Here is a 26,782-nt window from a genome sequence, read left to right on the forward strand (position 1 = left end):
GCTTCTCCCTCTCCTTCTGCCCCTCCCTCCACTCTCTCTATCTCTCAAATAAATAATAAAAATAAAATCTTTTTTAAAAGCGCGTAACTAAAAAAAGGAGTTAAGTGTTATAAAAGCTGATTGGAAGCTTCCAGCATAAAGGTTGAACTTGTTCCCTGAGGGCTTCTCTGTAGGGTGATCTGGCTGGGCTGTCACATGGGTCACATGGAACTTGGGAACACATGGGTCACTCTTTCCAGCTGGTCAAATTCTCTAAAGAGAAAATCCTTCCAGACCAAACTGGAAGTGTTATGAGAGTCAAGTAGGGGAGCACAGGCAGGAATATTCTGTCTGCTTTATTCAATCCCCCTGGCACACTACAAGTCTTAGTTTGGGTTTCCTAAGAAGCAGGCCCTGAGACAAGGATTTGAGTGGAAGCAGTTTACATGGGAGGTGATCCAGGAAAGAATGGTAGCAGAGCAGGGAAGTGAGTCAGAAAGGAACGAAAGCCAAAAAATAGATTATTATCAAGGAGGTTAGCACTGTGGGTAACTGGAGCTGATCCCGCTGGAGAATTCTGGAGACCAGGGTAAAATACACACTACAGAGTTATCCTACTGAAGGGGTGAGGAGATGGGGTATTTATGTACTAACTTCCATCAGTCCTTGGTTACAGCCTGTTCCCGGAGCCTACATCCCAGCCTGCCCCATGAACGGGAAGGCAGGCTCTGGTGGCCAGAAAAAGCCCTCAGGCAAAGAAATGCAGATGCTAGCAGTTAGAAGTCCAGGCAGCTCTGTATAACGGATCCGTAAGGGTGAGAGTGAGCCCCTTTAATGGTTCTATTTTGCTGGATATGCATTCTATCTGTCCTAACTGAACTTCTTTTCTCTGACTGGGGGTATCTTAGCAGCTGTTTTTCTTACTGGTCCACGTGAAGCTCAAGCCTTGTTTTTAGAGTACTCTAAACGATGGCGGTGAAACAATAGTAGAAGGCCCAGTGGTGCTTATCCCCCAGGGGCCAATGGTATCTGTGGAAAGAAGCCGGCTACTCCAAAGGACCTGGAGGAAGTCTTCCTGCTCCCTTATCCCTCTGAAGTTTCAGCTCAGCGATAAGCTCTACAACCCTTTTTTAGCTCTAAGCCGCAGCAAATCTCCAGACTTCCACACAATGCTAAACGAATCCCTCCACTGAGAATTCCATGTACACCTGGAGGCAAGCACCTTCCAAGCTACTTTCCTGCCCATTCACCATCCCACCCCTGCCTCCTCTCTCTCTCTCTCTCTCTCTCTCTCTCACGCACACACACACACACACACACACGCACGTGTCTAGGAGCCAGACAGGTGCACAGTAGAGCAGCCCTTATGGCAGTCCCCTGCGCTGTGACTTCCCAAGAATTCAGGGCCTCATTCAATCCCAACTGCCCACAGGCCCCAGCAGCTGGTGGCTTGAGAAAGGCAGATAAATTAGAGTTTGAAATTAAGGGAAAGGGAGATGTTGGGGGGCACCTGGGTGGCTCAGTCGTTAAGCGTCTGCCTTCGGCTCAGGGCGTGATCCGGGAGTCCTGGGATGGAGCCCCACATCAGGCTCCTCTGCTGGGAGCCTGCTTCTTCCTCTCCCACTCCCCCTGTTTGTGTTCCCTCTCTTGCTGGCTGTGTCTCTGTCAAATAAATAAATAAAATCTTTAAAAAAAAAAAAAAAGAAAAGGGAAAGGGAGATGTTGGGCTTCTTAAATTATAATACGGATACAATTTTAAAATAATTGGGTTGATCAAAACTTTTACTGTTTTATTTATTTATTTTATTTTTTAAGATTTTATTTATTTATTGGACAGAGAGAGACACAGTGAGAGAGGGAACACCAGCAGGGGGAGTGGGAGAGGAAGAAGCAGACTTCCCTCCGAGCAGGGAGCCTGATGAGGGGGCTCGATCCCAGGACCCTGGAATCATGACCTGAGCCGAAGGCAGACGCTTAATGACTGAGCCACCCGGGCGCCCCAAAACCTTTACCATTTTAAAATATGCTATCTCAGTTAGTCTTTTTAACTTCATGGGATAGGCAGATAGATATTAATGAGACTTATCGAGATTAAATGATTAAATGACAGTATGACAAGGAGGCAGGATTAGAATTCATTTCTGAGCTCACAGCAGGAATTCTGCTTTAGGGGGAGTGACACAATAACAGTTATTATTAACGCTGTACACCATGGTGTAGTATAATATTCTGTCAAATACAATACTCCCTACAACAAAACAAGTTGTCATCACATGCTTAAAACAGTACTTAATATGCCTGTTGGCCTTCTTTTAAGCTGAGATTAAATTAAGTCTGATTAAGCCTTTTCACATACCTTCAAAGTTCTTTTTTTTAATTTATTTCCCAGCTTTATTGAGGTGTGATTGACAAATAAAAATTGTTCATATTTAAGGTATTATCGTAGTCCATTCAGGTTCCTGTGATTAAAAATGCCATCAATTGGGTGGCTTATAAACAACAAACATTTATTTCTCACAATTCTGGAGGCTGGGAAGTTCAAGATCATGGCACTAGCAGATTTAGTGCCCGGTGAGAACCCATCTCCTAGTTTCGTAGACTGTGCCTTCTAGGTGTTAGCTTATGCGGTAGAAGAGGCAAGCTCTCTTTTACAAGGCACTAATCCCATTCATAAGGGCTCTACCTTCATGACGTAAGAGCCTCAGAAAGCCCCCACCTCCTAATACTATCACATTGGGCACTCAGATTCGAACACATGAATTTGGGGGAAACACAAACATTCAGACCACAGCAGATGCACACCATGCTGTTTTGATATATATTGTAACATTTACCACGATCAAGCTAATTAACACATCCATTACCTCACAGAGTTACTGTGTGTGTGTGTGTGTGTGTGTGTGTGTAAGAACACAAGATCTATTCTGAGCAAATTTCAAGGCGGGGGGCACTGACACAAAGGGCAAATACGTGTTGCTGTGGAAATGTTGACTTGAATCATAAGATCTTTGTTGGGAAGGGTACACACTTTGTTATGAGATGAATAAATTCTGGAGCCTTACTGTACAGCATGGTGACTGTAGCGAATAACATTGTATTGTACATTTGGGGGAGGGGCAGTTAAGTTCAAACTGGTCTGAGTGGTCTGGACCAATGGAGCTCTTCTTCCAGGCAGTCATTATTGCTTGAGGGGTACCTTCGGTTTCCTTCAGGGATGCTATGCCCTCAGGTCTCTTGCCTGAGTTAAGGGAGAAGCTGGAAAGAAGGAAAAACTTAGAACAAAGGTGGCTGGTTACAAGCAGGTGAGCAGTAAAGGTCAGGTCTTGGGTCTAGCTGGTGACGGTACTACGAGGGCCATCTCACCATCATCCTGAGGATAAAGTTAACACACGGAGGAGGGCAACGCAGAAAGACCTGTGGAGAAAAGGAGGCAGAACTATCAGGAGCTCAGGGGAGCTGGGGTGTGGGTGGGGCTGAGGGTGGGGGAGGAATGAGAGAGAGAGAGAGAGAGAGCGCACAGTCCGGAGCACCTGGCCCCAGGTGGGAGCCAGAGTTGTCAGGTGTCAGAGTCGCCAATTAAAGCAAGAAGCCAAAAATGAGAGTTAAGCCTTTAATCAACTTACCATGATGGCTAAAACCAGAGAAAGCAGTGACTCTTTCTGCTTGACTTTCCCATGGAACAGGGTACCGGTCAAGGGTCAGGTGGATCTCACTGAACAAAAGGCTCATGCGGTTTTATGGACCCTGGGGAGAGAGGAATGAGGGGAAGGCCTAGGTGTGGAGAAGTACTCCTCCTTCCCCCAGGAGGTGGCTTCAGTGAGGAGACTAAAGAAGACCTCCGCCAAGGCCTCAGATAAGGAGATAGGAATGGAGGCCCTGGGGCTGGGAATGCAAACTGGAGAAGCAAGGGAGTCACAGGGGCCCAAGTCCCTGACTGCAGCGCCCCCAGAGACTGCAGTGTCCTGGCTGTGTGGGGAGGGCAGTCACTCCCCAGGAGACCTGTCAGGTAAAGCTTCTGTGACTGGACTGCCTAAGGTTAGGCCTGGAAAATCACACGTAGATCTCTAACCACAAGCCAGACACCCCAAGAACTGCTGAAGTGAACCCTGAAGCCTGTCCAACCTCTGAACTTACATGAACCCACACGTCTTTTGGTTTCAGGCAAAGCTTTCTTTTACTTTGGCCCAAATCATCTCAGTCAACGTGTTCCATTGGGCATCCAGAGGCTCAAACCAGAAGCCTAAGAGTGAATCTTCGTTCCTGCCTTTCTCACACAGGCACATGCCCAACCCACTACTGCGTCCCGGCCCATCTACCTCCAAGATCCATCCCTTCTCCACCTCAGCTTTCCCCACCTCAGGCCACGCCTCCTCAACCTCAGCTGGACTCCTGCATGTCTCCCGCCCCCCTTGCCACCCATTCTCCACAACACAGCAAGAGTGATTGTCTCAACACACTAATTTGATCACTCTTGTGCTTGAAAACCTTCATAACCTTGGGGTAGAATCCAATTTGTGTGCCATGGCTTGAGAGACTTTATGTGATGGGCACCTGCCCAGGATTCACTCTCCTTTCCTCTCATGTCCCATCTTCATCTCTCACTACACTCTAGCCACAGTAGTCTCCTTGCAATTCATCCCATACTCCAAGCTCTTTCTGCACACCACTCCTTCTGCCTGGAATGCTGCCCACCACTCCACAATTCCCTCTTTAGGCTTTCTGCACAGCTTAAACATCACCTCCTCAGAGAGTCTTCCCAGACCACTCTATCTATACAGCCTCCTCAATCTGAAATTTTCTCAAGCCGTTTTTCCCCTCTCCCCATTATACTGTAAGTTACAAGAAAGCAGCAATCTTTTCTAACGTATGCATTGAATCCCCAGTGCTTAGAGTGTCCTTGTGCCGTGGGCACTCTCTAAGCATTTGCTAACTAATGTCTAGGCAAAGGAGTAAGTTATCACCAAGTATGCGTTGAGGTTACCGAGGAGCAGGTGGAGGGATGCAAAATCCTATTATGAGTACGTGAGAATCTCTTTAAAAAAAGAAAGTAAACCTGCTGTTGGAAAAGATGAACTCATCCTAGCTTCGATGGGTTTTATTACTTTCATTAAAGAGTCCTAATTAATACAGAGCTCACTTGCTCTCTTTATGTCTGTGTATCTATGTAATAGACATATATTATACAAATATAGTACGATACACAATATAATAAACAAATAATATAAATACATGTCATATTAACTTTGTATGTTAAGCATAAGCATATTATGTGCAAATGTATATATGAAACAATTCTACACTCTAGAGCTCTAGAACCTGATCCTTCTCTTTCACCCTCTCTTTCCTTCTCCTCTGTTACCTCTAACCTCCATGGGTTTGCCCAGAATGGGAGAAGGCAGTTGGAAGAGGGGGAATGAAGTTGTCAGACTCAAATGAAAAAGCTTAATCCACTGCTAAACAACTTTCTTTTGAATGGGAACAAATCAGGAAAAGGAAAATTGTTTCAGGATATTTCTTTTTTAAAAAAAAAAATAAATCATTTCTTAATTTTTAAAAAATCAGAACTATAATCTCTATATCAGTTCTTAAGAATTCTCTTATTAATTCCTTGTCATGGATGAAGGGATTATTTTTGACTAAAATTTCAGAAACTAAAGCACTAATTACTATGTTGAGTCTTTGAACAAATGTTGAGTAAGCATGCTGGAGGTTGGCTTGTTTTTCTTTAACTGAACTCGCAAGCATCTTAACTGGGAAAAGATGTCTGTCTCATAGCATCTCTTATATTGAATTCTTTAAAAGAAAAGGTTCTGTTGAAACAGCAAACAGACCTAAAGAGGTACTTCTCCAACCACGCATTATGAAAATAATCGGCTCAGTTTGGCCCCGTAAGTATTCCACAGTCTGCATGGGGCTCAGAGTTCCATTCATCCAGACAGAGGTCCACCCGTGACAGGCCCGGGGAAGCCTTCACTCCCCTCCAGAATATACAAGGAAACCAGAATCCAAAACAGGAAAAGTCTGTTTTCTATCTACCAGCAGGGGGTGTACATTCCTTTTTTTTCCATTTTCAAATTTTATAGCATACTGCTGACTCATGTTCCTAGCACAAGAGCAGGACTCGACAACTGAGGCTTCGGCCCTCCGTAGGACTCTACTTCCAAGAAGTTGGTGTGATTACCTTATTTTCTGGCGAAATGACTCAGACCTCTGAAGAAACCCTTTCCCACCTGTCCCCTTCAAGCTGCCAAATGCTGACTGCCTCCCACTCTGTACGTTAGTTTTACGTTGCAGCGCTGACAAACGACCACAGCTGTGGGAGCTTTTAAACAATACAGATTTCTTATTTTAGAGTTCCCTAGGTGAACAGCTCAGCACGGATCTCACTGGACTGAAACAGAGATGTCAGCAGGGCTGTGTTCTCTAGCGGGGTCCCTAAGGCAGAGTCCGCCTCCTTGCCTTTCCCAGCTCCTAGAGGCCATCTGCATTCTTTGGCTCCTGCCCCCCTTCCTCCAATATCCCAAGCCAGCGATGGCAGGTCGATTCCCCTTACACCACATCACTCTGGCCCTCACAGTCCCATTTCTCCGTGACTCACCTCTGCTTCCTCTTCCATTGTCAAGGAACCTTGTGATTACATTGGACCCACCCAGATAACCCAGGACAGTCTCCCTGTTTAAGCCAGCCAATTAGCAACTCTTTTTCTCCTTTTCCTTCAAGGTAACATATTTACAGATTCCAGGGATTAGGATGGACATTTGGGGGGGCATTATTTTGCTTGCCACATTCTGTATCCCTTCTCTGTAGCTTTCTCTGTGTCTATCCAACCTCTCACTTCCGTTTCCAGGAATCGGTAACTACACATTTTTTCAGCGTGTGGAAGTTTTATTTGAAATTATGGAGTTTTATCTCCCTTGTTCGTTGTGCTTGGGATCACAGAATTTAAAAATAGACTTTATTTAAGGGTAAAATAATACAATGTCTGGGATTTGCTTTAAAATAATCCACCAGGGGGAAAAGTTGCAAGGCAAATAAATAAAATAAGACTAGCAAAAGGGTGGTAATTATTGAATTGGCTAATGAGTATGTGGAGTTTAATTATATTCTTTTTTTTAAGATTTTATTTATTTATTTGACAGAGAAAGAGAGACAGCCAGTGAGAGAGGGAACACAAGCAGGGGGAGTGGGAGAGGAAGAAGCAGGCTCCCAGCGTAGGAGCCTGGCGTGGGGGCTCGATTCCAGAATGCCGGGATCACGCCCTGAGCCGAAGGCAGACGCTTAACGACTGAGCCACCCAGGCGCCCCTAATTACATTCTTTTATATATATTTTCAAATGTTCAGAATAAAACGTTTTCAAAAATAGAGCCCTTCTTACTGAGAATTCAACTGAATTTCCCCCTTAATGTTTCTTTAATATTTGAAAGGGAAAAAATGGGTAAGACTAATCAAAACTGCATAGTAAATATGTGATTTTTAAATGTACCAGTTTGAAATACAATTGACTTAAAAAATTACTGAGATATAATTTACCATGAAATGCTGTTGACTTTTGCAAAATTAAACTTTTTATTTTGAAGAAACCGTAGAGTCCTATCTAGTTGTAAGACAGGAGATGCGGTTGCCTCTTTCCCTAGTCTCCCCCCACAGTAACATCGTATGAAACTACAGCATGTCGTCACAACCAGGATACTGATGTGACACAGTCAAGGCACACCACATTTTCATCACCGCAAAGATCCTTCATATTGCCCTTTATGTTGTCTGGATGTCAAATATTTATTTGACATCTTCCAAATGAAAACCTTTTCATGACTTCTACGTGCCTTTCTCTCAGCTTTGCTTAACAGCAATATTGTGAAATGGCCCAAACCTATTTTTCAGAGCCGTCAAACATGACAGAATCCTACAATTGCACTGACTAAATTTTAGGTACCATAGATGAACTAGCAGAATATGACCTCAAAGAAGGGGTTGAGAGCAAGGCACAGGATAGCAAAGAGGCGTCTCAGAAGTCCAGAGTCCAAGCAGCACGGCGAGGAGGCAGGGCCATCGGTGTCGGCCCCTTTGGTGGCCGGAAGTCACCAACCGTGTGACAGATTACTACTAGTGACACCTGCCTCCTCCACCATCCATTCTCCTCCTTCCTCTCTTAAAGGGCTCATTGAAAACCCTGTATTTTCTGGCCCTCTCACAGCTACCTGTGACAAGATGTGGCAACTATCTTTGGGCAAGGAGATGTGAGCACAGGATAGCCGAGGACTTCTGGGAAGTTCTCAAAAACAGTGGCAGGCTTTTCTTTACTCCTTTCCCTTTGTTCCTTCCTGCGGCCAGCAAGCGATCACCTGGGCAGAGAAGCAAAACAGTAGATGCCACGGTGTCTGAAGACCTTGGAGCCGCCAGGCCAGCCCTGGAGGGCCTATCTCTAGACTTCTTTTACTGAAAGAGTGATAAACTTCTATCTTGTTGAAGCCACACTATTGGGCTTTTTTCTGTTTTATGCAGACAACAGTCCAAACTGCCGCAGGCAGTCTTCTTATCTAGAGGCAGATCATTTGAGGCTTGAGGCTGCTCTTTTGATTTGGGGGAAAAAAATTTCAATAGGCCTTTTGATCAAACAAAATCAAAGGCTCCAAAGGATTCCAGACAGAGGAGTTTGAGATCACTGGCAGAATGATGCAGAGATGTACCTTCGTTTGCGCAGAGTTGAGGCTCTGCAGAAAGAGGCTAGATGGTAGACAAAGGAAAAAGGAGCAGGCAGGAGGGTTCCCCTCATTTTAGAAGGAAAAAAAGGGATAGTGGAGGGCCTGCACCCTGGGTGGACCTTAGGGTCAGGGATTTCCACATGTATCACCTATTCTCTCAAAGATGTTCCTGCCACCAGGGGCCTAAGGAAAGGGACAGCCACGGTAGCAGCCCTCTGCAGGGACAGATCTAGAAGCCAGGGCATCAGTATGCATTAATTTTAAAGTGGATTTTTGGGGGGCACCTAGGTGGCCCAGTTGGTTAAGCATCTGCCTTCTTCTTGGGTCAGGACGTCAAGCCCGCCCCCCTTTGGGTTCCTTGCTCAGCGGGGAGCCTGCTTCTCCCTCTCCCTCTGCCTGCCGCTCCCCCTGCATGTGCGCACTCTCTCTCTCTCTCTCTGTCAAATAAATGAATAAAATCTTAAAAAAATAGAAAAAGTGAGTTTTTATTCTTTTCTGCTCAGTGATTTTCTTGGCTAATGTCCAAACACAGTGAACATCTGTTTTGTTTCGTCTGATTTCTCAGCATCAGTGTTCCCTCTGGTAGCATGAAGGTATGTTCCTTCAGGGGCTATTCCTCCCCCACTCTCATTTCTGTGTTTGGGTGGGTTTGACTCCCCACCCCGAACCCGTTCATTCTGGCTCTCGATTTCCAAGAGCATTTGTCACAGTGATTATTTAAGGGATATGCTAGGAACCCAAGCCAAGTCCAAAGAGCCAATGCTGGGATGTTTGCTGAGCTGAATGCGAAAGAAATGCCTTCTTTCTGCTCAACTTGCTAAAGTGCTGGAATGTAAACCCAGAGATTCTATGTCTTATGCAATGCATGGAGAGAAAAGCAACATGAAAAAAAAAACTTATAAGAGATGAAGAGATGATTGGCAGGAGTTGAGCAATAGTCCAAAGCAGGAGGGCAACCTTGGAGGTGGAAATGGGAGCTTAGGCTCTGCTATTGGGGCACTGAACAAATGATCTCTGAAACCTGAAGAACTCGAGAATGTTCCGGTTACAGTAATAAAATCAATATGTCATGAATGAAATATGATATCTTCAGAAAACTGCTCACAGGTCCAAGTGGGAAGAGCTGAATCAGACAGTTGGCTAACATTATTCGCATCTTTAAAGAAAACAATGAGTCAACAAGGCATAGAGGGGAAAGCCTGAGAGAGATCGGAGATGCCGGATCTCACACCACCTCTCCAAATCCCAGAGACTGGAGACAGACTGAGTAGCCAACTTGACTATCTGCTTGTTAGTACTTCCATATAACGGCACTGAATGGACCCTTAACCTTTAAATGTCACTCATCTTAGGCTCTGTGTCAATTCAACACTCTTCAAGCAACATTAAGACGATAATGTCACGGGGTGCTGGGGTAACTGGGTGCTAAGCCTCAGTCAGTTAAGCAACCAACTCTTGGTTTCAGCTCAGGTCATGATCTCAGGGTCATGAGATCGAGCCCCATGTTGGGCTCTGGCTCAGCAGTCTGCTTGAGATTCTCTCTCCCTCTGCCTTTGCCCCTCCCCCTACTTAATACACATGCGCTCTCTCTCCCAAATAAATAAATAAAATCTTTTAAAAACGACAATTATTATCTTTAATAATGACAATTTCACATCTGATGTAGCTTTCCATTAGCACTATTAAGGCTGATGCAGGGCCCTGCAAAGGAGAGGAGGGGAGTCCAGAGCAAAACCATTTGAGAGAGGAGGAAATCAAACTACAGCTGGGAGTTCAAGTCCAAGTATCAGGTCTGGACGGTCCTAAACAGAATCAGAATTTGGGAAAAGGGTGTGGAATTGGAATGGGGGTTTTTGGTGAGGGGGCTACACTTTAAGATCAATTTGGGGGCTCCTGGAGGGCACAGTTGGTTAGGCGTCTGACTCTTGGTTTTGGCTCTGATCGTGATCTCAGGGTCGTGAACTTGAGCCCCATATCTGGCTCCATGCTCAGTGTGGAGTCTGCTTAAGACTCTCCCTCTCCCTCTGTCCCTCTGCCCCCCCAATAAATAAATAAATCTTAAGAAAAAGATCAAGAACAAAGAGATTTTGGTAATTGTTCTAATCAGCCTGGAAGGGTCTGCACCTAGCCTTTGTTACCTAGGGCAGAGGAGTGGAGCCGGTCTAAGGGCAGGGAGCCAGATGGATAGGAACAGGACCCTATTCTTGGTTCCAGTCCTTTGCATGATAAAAGTTCCTTGCCCACTAGGGGCCAAACCTCTATTTCATTAATGTAGAAATACTATTTTAAAATTCCTTTGTCCTAAAGCTTTTTCCCTCTAAAAATGGATACGTCCATGAAGAGAGTTAATACATTAACCATTACCCCTCATATTTACATTCTTACTGAGAAATATCTTTATTTAAGCAAAAATTAAGTGCTCTCTATTTTATTACTTAAAAGAGCTTCATTGTTTCTACTAGTAAATGATTTTCTAAAAGTTAATTTTCCTAACTTTGAAAATGAAAAATTCATGCAAATCATTGAAGAAATCATGCTAGAAATAAATAACATATGTAATTTGTATGCCTAAAAAGCCCAAGCCATGAAATTATTAATATGCAAAAATGGATTGTTAATTTCCATACATTTGCCCATATATATATATTTCCATACATTTGCCTATATATATATATATATATATATATATATACATATATATATAAATGTTTTCAAGACAATGGGGTATTATGAGCCATAAATTTATAGTTTCCAAAACTATATAAGTCTTGAAGATTATCTACACATGGCTTTGGAGTGCCATTTCTTCAGAGGTATTTGTTTGGGAAAGAATAGCAAATAATGATCAGCAGGCAGACTGCCAGGTTTCAAAAGAACTGCTGGTTTGGCCTTGTTTCAGTACTTACATTAAAGACTGTTTATTTGATTTTCTACAGAAGAGAACTGCATTGCTAAACTTGGAATATATAGTATGCAGACCTAATTTGGGTAAAACACCCCTTCTGCCAGAGCTCCATAATTAGAAAACAACCATAAAAGCTATACAAAAACGTATGTTAGTTTTCACAAATTTAAAGCTTTATTTGCAAAGCATCAGCCCACTCTATACAGGTGCTATGCCTGTCATGAATTATTGCTGAAGCTAGTGTCCCCGGTCCTGCTCATCTCCTCCCTTTTCCCTTCTCCTGGCTAACTCCACCCGCCTGCTCCGAGCAAGCTAACAACCTCTGTGTGCCCTCGCACACCTTCTACCCACTGCTTTAATTAGACAAACTCACATACGTGGGGATTTCCTCCTCACTGTTTTACAAAATAAAGGGAGGGTTATAAAATTCTTTGCATTTCCTTTCTTAGTAAAAATACATAGTGGAAATCTCTCCCAGTCAATTGACAGAGAGCTCACTCACCCTCTCAGCTGGGGAACAGTCTGCGTTGCTCAATCTTCTATGATGTGAATATTCCACCACTTAGTCAATTATTTCCTTAGTGATGGTCATACACTTTGTTTCCAATTTTTTGTCCCTAAAAAAAGTGCTGCAGTAAAATAATACATGTTCTCACGTATTAGTGCCTTTATTTGCAAGGACCAGGAGGAGAAAGATGTTTTATTATTCCTTCTCTCTTATATATATAATTTTTTTCTGTATATATAGTCTCTTTCTCTCTCATACACACACATATATATCACATGCACACTTTTTTTCAGAACAGTTTTAGACTGGATTGCAAATATGATGCCTACTTACACCAGTGTGTGTTTCCTGAAAATAAGATCATTTTCCTTTATAAACACGGTATAATTATAAAAATCAAGAAAGTAACATCAATTGGATATTATCTAATCTATAGACCTTATTCAAATTTTACTAATTATTCTACTAATGTCTTTTATAGCAGAAGAAAAAGAATTTTTTCTGTTCCAGGATCCAACCCAAGATGACCCATTGCATTTAGATATGACGCCTCTTTACTCTCCTTTAGATTGGAAGAGTTCCTCAGTCTTTGTTTTTCTATAGGTGACATTTTTATAAAATCACAAATAGAATAATTCTATTTACATTTATGTCCCTTGTCTTTTTCCCTGACTAATCTAATTTTCCATTTCGGTACCTATGTATTCTCTCATTCATTTCATTGACTACACAGTATACTGTATTAGCCAGGATGATCTGGTTTCTGTCATGAAAACAAATAACACCAGAATCTCAGTGGCTCAATGCTGCAAACATTTATTTCTTGTGCATGTGACATCTGTTGTCCTCCCTGTGACGGCTCAGTGCTCTGGCTGCTTCTGTCTCATGACTCTTCCTCCCAGTGTGTGTTTCTACAATTGCTGTACCAGGAGAACATGGAGAACCTCACATGGACTCTTAAAATCCTTTTAAAATTCCAGAGGACAAAGCAAATCACATCAGCATGCTCACCCTCAAAAGGGCAGAAATGTATTCCTACCCAGAAGGAGAAGGAACCAAGAAATACTGGTAACGACTGGTAATACCCACCACATGTATCATTTTATAATGATACTAGGGTTATAAACAGGCAAACCATAACCTATTTAAGTAGTCCCTTATTTATGGACATTAAGCTTGCTTCTGTTTTTTTTTTTTTTCAAAAACCTTTATAGACTTATTTTTGCACACTCGTGTGTCTACAGTATACGTTCCAAGAAATGGGACTGCAAAAGCAAAGGGAATGTGCATCTCAAGTTTAGGCTGCCATTTTAAGCTTCGCGCAAGATGGGTGAACAGAGGGAGCCGGACAACCGAGACAGAGACAGAAAAGCAGAAGAAAGAGATGGGAGAGACAGAGAAAGTAGATTTCAAGACTGACTTTCCAACTTACAAGCCCTTTGAATCTTGACTGTTTATGTCTATTAAACCGCAGTATGTGTTCAATAAGCTCTTGTTTTTACTTTCACATGTTTGAGTGCGTTTCTGCTACTTGTCGTAAGTTGCACCACAGTTGGAGAGGACAGAAAGAGGGATGGCATGATCGTTCCTGTCATTTCAGTTTTCAACCCAGTAAAGAGTTGGGACATGGAGAGAGCTGAGCACTCAGTTACCACACCCAATTTTCCCCACTGGACCAGTGTTCATAAGCTGAGCGGCTTTTACACCCAGTGCCCCTGGTTGATAAAAGGGAAGCTGACCTAGATCTGGAATAAGAGCACTGCCCAAGGAAAGCCTTGATTTTAAATTTCATCTCAGGAGAAGTTCTTCTCATTTTTGAAACCCAGCTCAGATTCCATTTCATGAAGGGTTGCCAGTTGCTACCAGAGCTCGTCCTGAGCTCCAGTTTTTCTTTTTTTCTTTTCTTTTTACCAGTGGGAGCTCCAATTTTTCTAAATCCTTACAACACAAGACATACAAGCAGCCCACATTTGGTTTTATACTGTTTTCTGTTTGTCTTATTGCTAGAATGAGTTCTTACATTCTTTGAGTGTAGAGAAAATATTTTATATCTATTTTGAATTTCCTAAGAACCCTGTGGATAAAACACCTAATACATGTGCAACTATTGAGTGATTTCTTCTACCTAAATTACATAAACCTGACTGAAGTTGAGTGTATTTATAAACCATAAATAAAACGAAGGACAGCTCAGCTAAAACCAACACGTGGTTCTCATCTGCCACATTTCCCAAGGAATACAGATTATTGTCTTGGTGAAATAACTGCAGCAATTCTGAAAATGGACAGCCGACACCTGTGAGTATCGTTCTAGTGACTGCAGACCTTTTTCTCAGACTTGTATCAACTTAGTAAGCCTACCCACATTCTATATGCATATATGGAGACTATGATACACACCGTCCTAATCACTCTGTAGGGTTATTTATTTTAAAGTATTGGAAGCCTCTTTCCCCCTTTCTTGGACGATCATTCTATAAATGCATTTTTTTCATATTTTCACCACACTACTATGTATCCGTAAATAGTACATACCATTGTTCGGGGTGCCTGGCGGGTTCAGTTGGTAGAGCATGTTTCTTTTGATCTTGGGGTCATGGGTTCAAGCCCCACATTGGGCAAAGGGCTTACTTAAAAACAAAAAAGGAATATATATATACCATTGTTGCACACGCGTGCTTTAAGTCGTAAATGTTGTCATACCCTTATTGTTCTGCAATCTCCTTTTTTCCTCTTCATAACATACACTTGTAATGTATCTCATGTTAATATGGTAACTCTAGATCACCTAACTATCTAGAATTTCATTTTCACAAACCCATTTTCCTGTTGATGCCCATTTAAAGTTACTTCAAGTTTTCCCAGTTTCAAAAAACTGCGGCAAGGAAATGTCCGTATCTACTTATGCACACACCCAAGACTTTGTCCATGGTATGTAACTGACAAGTGGAGTTGCTGTATATGCGTATCAATTTTGATAATGCCTCCATTTGATAAATAGCCCTCCAAGATGGTTGTAGCACTTTGACTCCCACTAGCAATACCTGAAAATGCCATTTCCCCCACATCCTCCCTTGCTTTGTGCTAATTTGGTCTGCCACAATGAACAGACTTGAATCGGCCAAGAGCTGCCCTGACCACTGTATGGCTTTTGGGGATCCATATCTTGTGATCTACCAGGTGGGAGGCCCTCACCCTTTGTTATATATCCATTCAATCAAGCTTATTGATTGTACCTCTCCGGGCCAGCTTGATCTATTAGGTAAGGGGTGCTAAGAGCCTCCTCGATGATGACTTCGTTGAACACCCTCCTATGGTTCTTGATTGCTCTAGATGCTGGCAAATTATTCTTTTTTATCAAAGAGTTTTACTTGTCACCCCAAATGATGCTTTTTACCTTAAATTCCATTTGTTTGCTATTCATTCCATTAAATACCATTATTCTTCCACACGTTTTTCTTTTTCATTTGTATTTGATTGTTACATTTTTCCTTTCTTTTATTTTCAAATTTCTGGATGGTTTTCAATGTGTTTCTTTTTCATTTTTTAAGATTTTATTTATTTATTTGACAGAGAGAGAGGCAGCGAGAGAGGGAACACAAGCAGGGGGAGTGGGAGAGGGAGAAGCAGGCTTCCCGCCAAGCAGTGAGCCCGACGCGGGGCTCGATCCCAGAACGCTGGGATCATGACCTGAGCCGAAGGCAGACTCTTAACGACTGAGCCACCCAGGCGCCCCATAATCTTATGTATGTATGTATTTAGCAATCTCCACGCCCAACGTGGGGCTCAAACTCACAACCCTGAGATCAAGAGCTGCATGTCACATGCTCTACTGACTGAGCCAGCCAGGCACCCCTTAACTGTGTTTCTTGAACTAGATATAGTTTTGTTTATTTGTTTGTTTGTTTATTAACCGAATGGGATGCTCTTTTGGTAAACGAGTTCTATCCAATGAACTCAAACAGTGATCCTGGTGTTTTTGGATTTATTCTACCATCTAATTTGGGTCTTCTCTTTACTATCCTTTTCCTTTTTTTTCTTCTTATTCCTTTTCTCTCTTCTTTGGGACTGACAAAGTGTTTTTCCTTCTTTGTTAATTTCAAAGTTATGCATTGTATTTCTATTTTTTAACGTACATATTAGCTCTATAATTTTCCTACAAAGACTTAAGTTAGTCAATGTTTTTTTCTTTCTCCTAAACAAGACACAAAGTTAAGCATGTTTTAACTACCTGTTAAGCACTCCCATATTGTTTTTTAAACCTCAAATTATTTTTTATAATAGCTAATTATATTTACCCACTTAAATTTTCATTTTTTTAAGATTTATTTATTTACTTGAGAGAAAGAGACAGAGAGAGAGAAAGATAGCATGAACGGGAGAGGCAGGGGGAGAGAATCTCAAGCAGACTCCGTGTTGAGTGCAGAGCCCGACTTGGGGCTCGATCCCAGGACTCTGAGATCACAACCTGAGCCGAAACCAAGAGTCATTCACTTAACCAACTGAGTCACCCAGGTGCCCCTGCTTAAATTACCGTTGTCTGTGATCACTATGTTTTCTTTCATCTAATCTCTCCCCCTAGGTTAGCTATTCTTCTGATTGCAGTATACCTTTTAACAGGGCTATGGTTAGTAAGTCTTCTTATTTTTGTATATTTCTTTTGTATATTTTGTCTTTCTAAATATGTATTTTCATCAAGCACTTATGCTACTTTTCCCATACAATGTAAGCTAATAAGTCGAGGAGAAGTTTTCCATTTTGGAACTATTTTGCCAGCCAAATAAAGAAGTAAAAATTAAATTTGAATATCCCCATTTTGAACTTCATAATGGATTAATGGTTGCCTGCATCATACAGAAAGATAATCAGCTATTACATGTCTCCTACATGCCACCTACAAAGAAGCTGGACCCGAAATTATACCTGAATCTGATCAAGTCCATAATCCCATTACCAGTTAATAGAAAATACAGAAGAACTGGGTAAATTACACGGGAATGCGATTAGCAAAGTCCAGATGTGAGAAACTCTATAAGACAAATCAAACAACCCAGTTTCTTCCAGAGCTAAGTTGTAAAGAGAAGGGGGGGCAAAGGGAGAATGGAGGGGTGCTTGGGGGATTGGGAGAAACTTAAAAGATGTATACTCTTTGTGAAGCAAGTTGAATTATAGGGTATATGCATGTCTTGGGTGACAGACTAGAAAGAAAACAAGAAAACGATGACCATAAAAGGGAAGATGTGGTTACTCTGAGGTGAAAGGGAAAGCATCGGGACTGCGACAGGGTACATGGAGGACGTCTGGGGCACCTGCGGAGTGGACCCACTTGGCATATGGCAGAGAACAAGACCGAGTCCCCAGCCCTCAGGGAGTCTGCATCGTATTGGAAGACATAAACCATGACAATCAGTGATATTAGTGATAAATGCACAAAAAAATATAAAGTATGATTGATCCCAAGCCTCTAAATAAGTGACAACTGAATTTCACTCCTAACATGAAATATATGGAAAATGTAATTATTTGATGAAGCCAAGAAGTAACAATTTTTTTCTAACAGATGGCCAATTGAGAGAAAAAAATAAAGAGAAAAGGAAGGAAATGAGAGAAAAAGAAATAGAATCACCAAACACAAGGCCAGAGATGATACACGGGGAGAGAGACACCCACAAAGGCATAAAGGAACATCCACAGCCCAGGGCCAGAATATTATGGAGTAAAACGCTTTGCTACTGCCACAAATTCATGGCTCTGCAGAGACGGGGCATGTTCTCTCAGACCTTCCCTTCCAGAGGACAATCAGTCAAGGTCTGGAGACCCTAGATCGGCCCTAAAGTTTGGTCCCTATTTGGATCCAAACACCCCGGGCTGAAGTGATACCTTATGACCACATTTCTGAAAACAGATTTTGTAAGGAAAATAAGGTGAAAGAGGGGTATCTGCCACAGGGGTGCCTGAGCAAACCCCCCAGTTTAGCCAGGACCGACAGTCCATGCCCCGTAGTCCCCTTTCCTTGCAGCCCGGCAGGGTCACAAAATGGGTGCAGAGAACGCAGAATGTGTCTCTCCCTGCTCACCTTGGAAGGTTCATTCATAGCTCATTTCTCCGGATGCAGGAAGGAAGTCAATCCCACCACCTACAACATTAACAAAAATGGCAACAAAATGACTGTGGTTTTTAATTTCTTCCCCTTGCAGCAGCTTCAGTTTGTCCTGTTATTACTGGATTTATTAGAAATAACTATCCAAGTCAATAAAACCACAAAGTTATAAGCCCCATCTCACCTAGAAAGAAGGATCCTAAATGCAGTCCTCAGTCACTTTAAATACACACAGTTTCTGTATATTACATTATATGCATACTTATATATTACATAATAATTATATAATAATATCATAGCTATATTTTGACTTACAAAGATAGGGAATATTAACATTAATTGACAGACTGAAAGGTCGGAAGGTCATCAGAGCAATAATCCACCATTCAGCAGTATGACCTTAGCCAAATGCTGTCTCATAAGTTTTCCAGTAATACCGATTTTTTTCTTTGTCACAGAAACAGATATTATCTTGGTTATAAAATAATATAAAAAAGTCACGCATTAAAGTAATGGACCAATAAGCATATAAAAAATGCTTCAGAGGGGCGCCTGGCTGGCTCAGTCAGCGGAGTGTGCAACCCTTGATCTCTGGGTTGTGAGTTGAGCCCACGTTGGATGTAGAGATTACTTAAAAATAAAATCTTTCAGGAAAAAAAAAGATGCTTCAGAAAAAAGTAATACAAACTCCTTTTTTAAAAACTAAACACTAGAGGGGTGCCTGGGTGGCGCACTGGGTTAGCGTCTGACTCTTGGTTTCAGCCTAGGTCGTGATCTCACAGTTGTGAGACTGAGCCTCCCAACGGGCTCCGTGCTCAGCCTGGAGTCTGCGTGAGATTCTCTCTCTCTCTGAAGTAAATGAATAAATCTTTTAAAACTTGAACAGTAGAAAAAGTAGCAAAAAACTAAAAGTCACTGGTACTCTCTCAACCAAGAAATCTACATACCCAGACTTTTCTCTTTGCCTGTAAATATGTGCTTGCATGTGCACACACACACACACACAGTTGACAAACGCAGGGTCACTCTAAACATGTTGTTTTAGAATCTTATTTTCTTACTTAATGTATCATAGATATTCCTGATATGTTGTAGAATGAAAAAGGAAGTTACTCAATAATATATATGTTCAAGAATGACTCGTATTTTAGGAATTCTGTATGTTTAGGGATGCCTGGCTGGCTCAGTCACAAAGGCATGTGAGTCTTGATCTCAGGGTTGTGAGTTTGAGCCTCATGTTGGGTGTAGAGGTTACTTAAAAATAAAATCTTAAAAAAAAAGAAAAAGACTTCTGTAAATTTATATCTAGATATAAAATAAATCTAGACACACTAATACATGATTTTATTTGCACAGGAAGTTATCTGGCAGGGTACAAACTGAATTTTCAACATCAGGAAATGGGATGAAAGGGTAAATAGAAGGAACATTACATTTTTACTTTATTTTTATTTTTAAGAATTTATTTTTTTATTTGAGAGAGAGAGCACAAGCAGGGGGAGAAGCAGGCAGAGGGAGAGGGAGAAGCAGGCTCCCCGCTGAGCAGAGAACCTGACATGGGACTCGATTCCAAGACCCTGGGATCATGACCTGAGCCGAAGACAGACACTTAACAGACTGAGCCACCCAGGTACCCCTACACTTTTATTTTATTTTATTATCTATCCCAAAAATACATGTACTATTTCAGAAATTAATAAAAGTACATATCACAAACAGCTTTTCATATTAATTAAAATTTAAATCACCATTTTTAATTGTTCTATACTATTCTAGTGTATGATAATACTATAAGAAATCCCTCTTTATGAAATTTAGAAACCTTTTGTCAAACCATAAATGTTGGGATTATGTTAAACTTGTGGATACATTTGGGGAGAACGAACTTATTTATAATATTGACTATGTCCCAAATCTTTTATGTTCCTCAGTCAAGTTATATAGTTTCCTTCAAATACGTCCATCACTTACCTTGTCAAAAATTTATGAGTATCTATTTTATGTTGTGTATTATTAATGCCAATAGGAATTTTTATTTTTGTTTATAAGTATCACTGACATTTTATAGGTACTCAACGAGCATTTGTTGACTGAGTAAGTGCAAAAGAGAATAAACTTTAAAAAGCCATGAAAACTTTATAGACTAAGGGAGAAATGTGCCGTAACATCTGAAATAGTTGAGTTTAATTATACTAACACAAAAGAAGTAGTCAACTTGATTTGCTAGGGCTCGTATCTAAAAGTGAACTCAGCATTCAGGCCTCCCTGTCAGGCCTGGCCCTACCCATGCATGGTGGACCTGGGGAACTTACATACACTTGGGGAAGAAAGTCTCAGCTATCACTTCACTATGCCTAGAGTTCTGCCATTAATATCACGGCGTCAGATTAAGGGATTCCTTTCTCTGAAAATGCGAACAACCCTGGGAAAGGTAATAGAACACTATGCACTAAGCCATTACGGTCTTTTATACCTTTTTAGGAATTAACGATCAGTTCCTTCCCAACTTGTAGCTAATTAAGAAGAGTGGGTTTTTTTTAAGATTTTATTTATTTATTTGACAGAGAGAGAGAGAGCGTGCATACACAAGCAGGGGGAGCGGCAGGCAGAGGGAGAGGGAGAAGCAGACTCTCCGCTGAGCAGGGAGCCTGATGCAGGGCTCCATCCCAGGACCCCGGGACCATAACCTGAGCCAAAGGCAGACTCTTAACCGACTGAGTCACCCAGGCGCCCCAAGAAGAGTTTTTGATAAGAGAAGAGAATTAAAAGAGCAAAGGGGGACGCCTGGGTGGCTCAGTCGTTAAGCGTCTGCCTTCGGCTCAGGGCGTGATCCCAGTGTTCTGGGATCGAGCCGCATATCTGGCTCCTCTGCTGGGAGCCTGCTTCTTCCTCTCCCACTCCCCTGCTTGTGTTCCCTCTCTCGCTGGCTGTCTCTATCTCTGTCGAATAAATAAATAAAATCTTTAAAAACAAATATATAAATAAAAAAGCAAAGAACAAGGAGTACTGGGATACTGGACATATGGGATGTGTAGAGGTTAAAAAAAAGAGTCGAGAGAAGGAAGCTAAAATTTGCACATTTCTTTGGGCAGGAAGTGCATCTTGCCCATCCTTGAATGTCGTGCTTAGCACAGGACAGCCACTATGTAGATGAGTCGGTGGGTAAGCAGCTCTGCTCACCTCACAGCTTTGCCGATGAGTTGCTCTGCCCAAAGCTGCAGTCTCAGGGCTATTTTGGGGTGACCACTGCTCTGCTATTCTGACTTCCTTTCCTCAGAATTACTCATATAGGATGGGATGCCAGAACCTCATTGCTAACAGATGTTAGTTCCCTGCTGTAACAAACACTGCTAACTGCTAACACTTTTTGCATTGAGGTAAAACAGTAAGATGTGTATTTATGCGGGATAAATGTCTCCCTATAGAATAAAGAGAGATTATTATCAACAGCTATTTGGTCAGGGCGACAATGAGTTCTCCTTCCCACTCCTCATGGGTCTGATCATTTCAAAACTGACCCCACTGGGGAAGTACGGGGAGACTGGGAGACAAGGGATAAACAATGGATCTTTCCCCACTGTTTAGTTTTTTTCCACTGATGGTGTTTATGAACTTATTATATAATGTAGCAAAATGATGACTCAGCACAGAGTCACCACTTCTCCAACTCCTATTGGATCTGAAGAAAAGGGAGGAAAACTGATGGATCAGGAGAGCGTTTGCTGCGGGCAGAGGAGAGGGTGCCAGGTAGAAAGAGAACAAATGGTATCATGTGAGAGCCAAATTGAGACTTTTTTATTGATAACAATTTTCTCTTTGGCGATGACAAAAATATATTGTGTTAAGATCCTAAAGTTTATTTCAGATCCTCAATGATGGACAACAAATGTTGCTATGGCAATTATCTCCTATGAGATTCATAAAGCCTGGACGTTCTCTATCTTGGTTTCCAGGGAGCCTTCAGTGGCCACCAGACAGTGGGTACTCCATAAATAACTGTTGGATGGATGAGTGAATATTTAATACTGCGGATTCTTTATCCTTCCGAGAATGAGTAGAAAACCTTTAATAAATTAAATCTAAATAATTGGGAAGGGATGTCAAGGGTAGAGGAGATCTGTGATCTGTTTTATACCTGACAAAAACAGCACTGACCATTCCTTGGTCTCAAACCAAGTTACCCTGAAAAATCTACCCATGTCCAATTCTTCTCTATTGCAAGGTCTAAACCTGGGGCTGTCTACTCCAAGTAGTTATTCATATAATTATTACTGGCAAAATCCTAAGATAGGTGCTTCACTCTCCACTTTGTTCAGTCAGTGTAGATGCGATCTAAGGCAAGTGAAAAGAAGCCATGTTATCTAAACTGATGCAGGTTCTCAGTCTAAGCTGATTTTTTTCCCTTTATTCTCCTGTGAATTAATATGAATTAGAGAAGATGATTTGAGGTAACTCTACAAAATAATTTGTTTTTAAAAGATTACTCTGAAATTGAGCCAATGTTGTTTTTCTGTCAATTAAGATAATTGCTTATCCTCCACTGAATTTTGCACTCAAGTCTTTTGTGGTTTAAGACATTTGCATCTAGTCCAAATCATGGCATTGTTTCACATTAAATAGAAGTTGTAAACCTAATACCAAGCAATCTAAGTATAAAGGTCTTCCTGCACGATAAAGACACAAGTTGTAAGTAATCACGTCCCCAGAGAATCCCGAAATAGAAGTGCCTCCTGTGACCCATCTCACATGCCGTCGCGTGGAGCTATAAACGTACCAAATACACTCGATACAGATTTTGGATCGTGTTCAACATAAGCTCAGTTACTACTGACAAAATCGGAAGTTATAGTTCTAACGATTGATGTTTCCAAGTTCAAACTGTTTGCATAAGAATGATCATTAAAAGTATCAACACTTTGAGGTGCCTGGGTGGCTCAGTCGGTGAAGCCTCTGCCTTCAGCTCAGGTCATGGTCTCAGGGTCCTGGGATCGAGTCCTGCATCGGGCTCCCTGCTCAGCAGGGGTCTGCTTCTCCCTCTCCCCCACTCTGTGTGCTCTCTCTCTCAAATAAATAAATAAAATCTTTAAAATAAAATTAGATAAATAAAAGTATCAACATTTTCAGTAAATTTGATAGAGCTGGTTATGATTACACACACAACAGTTGGTGCTGTTTGGAGACAGCATACATCGTGACTTCTTAAACTAATAAATCCTCACTTTCAGCAGGTTTTGTTACGGCGGCCAATCGATAGAGTTGTTACAAACGAAGGTGTGAGAAAAGAATCAAGCCTGCCCCCCCCCAAACTGTAGTGCAAATCCCCCAATAGTACCTTGTGATTAATCTACACCGGCATTGTTTTAGACACAACGTCTGGATAATAAGCAAAAGGCCACGTGGTCAAGTCATTCTCACCCAACTGCACTGCCCTGCTCATAATAAAGCAAAAGTTATTTATGTTTTCAAAGGAAGAGGCACGACCTTTAGTCAGCCAGTGGGTCATAGCATGACCGATGTCCATGAGTCGGAGGGTGTTGAGCCAAAACGCATCCAGAAAGGCTGAAAGACAGACACCAAGGAGAGGGAGGAAGCATTTGGAGACTACCAAGCGATAAAGGGCTGCATAATCAGCTTGCAGCCCGTCAGAGAACAGCTGCACTTGACCTGACACGCGTTGTTAGGTCAGTTCCTTGCTCCCATCTGTGCGGGCCTGGAAAGTCCATTTCCCTTGGCCACCGATTAGTCAAGGGGTCCTAGACAAGACTCAGAAACCAGCACTTTTGTTTTACTACTTTGTGCCTTGGGAAAGCCTAGGTGCCTTTCCTTCTCAAGCACCTGGTGCCTCCACCTCGTTAAAATATGGTCTCAGATCCTTCAGGCACACACATTGCTTCATACAAAATAGACGCTCAGTATACATTTTCATTTTCCTCCTCCTTTGCCATCGTCAAATTGCTGATGAAAATGTGCTTTTATTTCTTCTAGGCTATTTTTATTTTCAGATACCAAATCCGGGAATCAACGGAATGAGACAAGAGGGAGGAATTTTAAGCAGCGACTCTTGCGACTGTCTGCTTCAATTGTACATGAGCCTTTTTGATTAGCTAAAACCCCAGCACAGGCCATGAGGGAGGCAATCCTCAGAGTGCTTTGCACGGAATATGTCATTTCCTCCAACAGCCCTATGAGGTAATACATTAGCCCACTTGGGCTGCTATGACAAAAATAGACTGGGTGACTTCAACAACATTTATTTCTCCCGGTTCTGGAGGCCGGGATACCCAGGCTCAAGGTACCAGCAGATTCTGTGTCTGCTGAGAGCTCACATCCTGGTTTATAGACATCCATCTTCTCTCTGTGTCCTGACAGGGTGGGAGGGGTGAGGGAGCTCTCGGGGGTCTCTTTATAAGGGCACTCATCTCACCATGAGGGCTCCACCCCATGACCTAGTCACCCCCTAAATGCTCCACCTCCAATTATCATCAAATTTGGGGTTAGGTTCAACATATGAATTCTGGGAGGACACAGACATTCAGCCTAGAGCGGGTAGATACTGATGTCAGCTTCATGTTATGGGCTGAAGAAAGTGGGCATTTGTAGGGTGAGAACTTTCCTAAAATCACACTGCGAGAAAGAAATGCAGCCAGGGCATCTGCTGTGGGGCCCGTGCCTTAAGCCTGCGCCATGTCCTGGGTGGGCTCTCAATGCGAGGCAAAGACCACACCAGTTCATTAATCTCAACATGTTCATTCTTTTCAGGGACCTTGAGGCTGGTCACGGATCCCCCATCTAAGGCTGGTGTAGTAGGCAAAATAATGACCTCCCAGAGATGTCCATACTCTAGTGTCCAGAACTTTTAAGTTTGTCCCCTTACACGGCAAAAGGAAATTTGCAGATGTGATTAACGTTATGGACCTTAAAATTGGGAGATTATTCTGGATTATCTGGGTGGGCTCAATTTAATCACATGAGACCTTAAAAATGGAAGTGGAAAACAGATGGATCAGAGAGATGAGACCAAAGAAAAAGGAAGAGAAATTTCAAGTATGAGAGGGATTCAGCCCACTGCTGCTGGCTTTGAAAATGAGGAAGGAAATGGGGAGCTCAGTCCTAGAACCACAGGGTTCTGAATTCTGCCAACAACCCCAAATGAACAAAAATACCGATCTTCCCCGGATCCTCTAAAAAGGAACGCAAACCTGCTGATGATAACTTGATTTAGTCCAGTTAGACTGGGGTCGGATGTCTGATGCAGAGAACTGAAGGTAATAAATTCTTGCTGTTTTCAGCCCCAAGTTCGTGGTGACTTGTTGCAGCAGCAATAGGAGACTTCCGATTGGTTAGTTCCTTTATTCAAGTTAACGACATTCCCCTAATGCCTAGTCAGGAAGGGAAATGCACACAATTTTCTGACTCTGGTTCTTCTCTTACATGGAAAGAAACGCAAAAATGCATGAGGCAAATCTGGATTGTTCTGTGTGGTTTGAACCATATCCCAGGGTCAGTGGACACAGTACCATTCCAGTATGGGTCTAAATGCCATGGTTTGTCCAGAACTGGGTTAATTGGTCTTGAACCCAGAGAAACAATCTCTCAGTGACTTCTTTTCTAACTGACTCCAGTGCAGGTGTCATTAGAGACATGAAAGGGTGAATTAGAGCGCACTTTTATATCTGGTGAAAATTTCTAGATTTCTGTGCAATAGCAATGACTTCCGGCATTTGATTTCAGAATAAAAATACTTTGCTAAAGAAAAGGATATTCCCAAGTTGATTTACTCTCCATTGTGAGCAGTAATTTTCTAAAATGCAACCTCCTGTTTGATCAATGGAGACCTATAATAAAATGCATTGTTTGTACTTTTAGTAGAAAAGGTTTAAGAATAAGACAAAGGAAAAATCAAAATGTAACTCAAACGTATTCAATGAAGCCCTTGTAACGTTGATGCTTTACTTCTTTGACTACTCTTTCTTAAGTTACACCCAGCCTCTGCATTTTCCTCTTGTTGCCTGGCAAATCTGTGTCTCAGGTTTTGTTTACTTTGTCTTTCCCCTTCTTCTTTCCATCACATCGCCCGCCATCAGCCTCCCCCGGCAGCAGGAGCGGGATGTGCCAACAGGGCTGTGTCTGCAGGGGCTGAGGGTCTCCTGACTGGGCAGCTGGCTGCCTCATTGGTGCCAGGCTCCAGCAAAAGCCAGGGTCCCCTCCAAATGTGTGTGTGTGGGGGGGCGGATAAAGAGACTGCCTGGGAGATTATGCACATCTTCTTCCTAACATATGTAACAGAACAAAAGTGTGTTCATGACTTTGGATACTTAGGAAATTTTCTCAACTTGAAGAGACAGCTGATGGAGAAAACAAAAGTGACCTGATCTCAAGGGGCGCCTGGGTGGCACAGCGGTTAAGCGTCTGCCTTCAGCTCAGGGCGTGATCCCGGCGTTCTGGGATCGAGTCCCACATCGGGCTCCTCCGCTATGAGCCTGCTTCTTCCTCTCCCACTCCCCCTGCTTGTGTTCCCTCTCTCGCTGGCTGTCTCTATCTCTGTCAAATAAATAAATAAAATCTTTAAAAAAAAAAAAAAAAGTGA

The 26,782-nt window shown here is 42.2% G+C and overlaps 1 long non-coding RNA gene across 1 annotated transcript in view; it reads right to left on the reverse strand.

The window, feature by feature from the left end:
- Positions 1-1,815: 1,815 nt before the first annotated feature.
- Positions 1,816-26,782, reverse strand: part of LOC123779318 (uncharacterized) — a 32,824-nt gene continuing 7,857 nt past the window's right edge. The window contains exons 3-5 of the long non-coding RNA XR_006776166.2: positions 18,172-18,231; positions 3,603-3,723; positions 1,816-3,393 (exon numbers count right to left, since the gene is read on the reverse strand). This is a non-coding gene — a long non-coding RNA (uncharacterized LOC123779318). The remainder of the gene's footprint in view (positions 3,394-3,602; positions 3,724-18,171; positions 18,232-26,782) is intronic.

Source organism: Ursus americanus, chromosome 5, assembly GCF_024610735.1.
Source record: "Ursus americanus isolate L20-20 chromosome 5, mUrsAme1.1.p, whole genome shotgun sequence".
In the NCBI taxonomy this organism is placed as follows: domain Eukaryota; kingdom Metazoa; phylum Chordata; class Mammalia; order Carnivora; family Ursidae; genus Ursus; species Ursus americanus.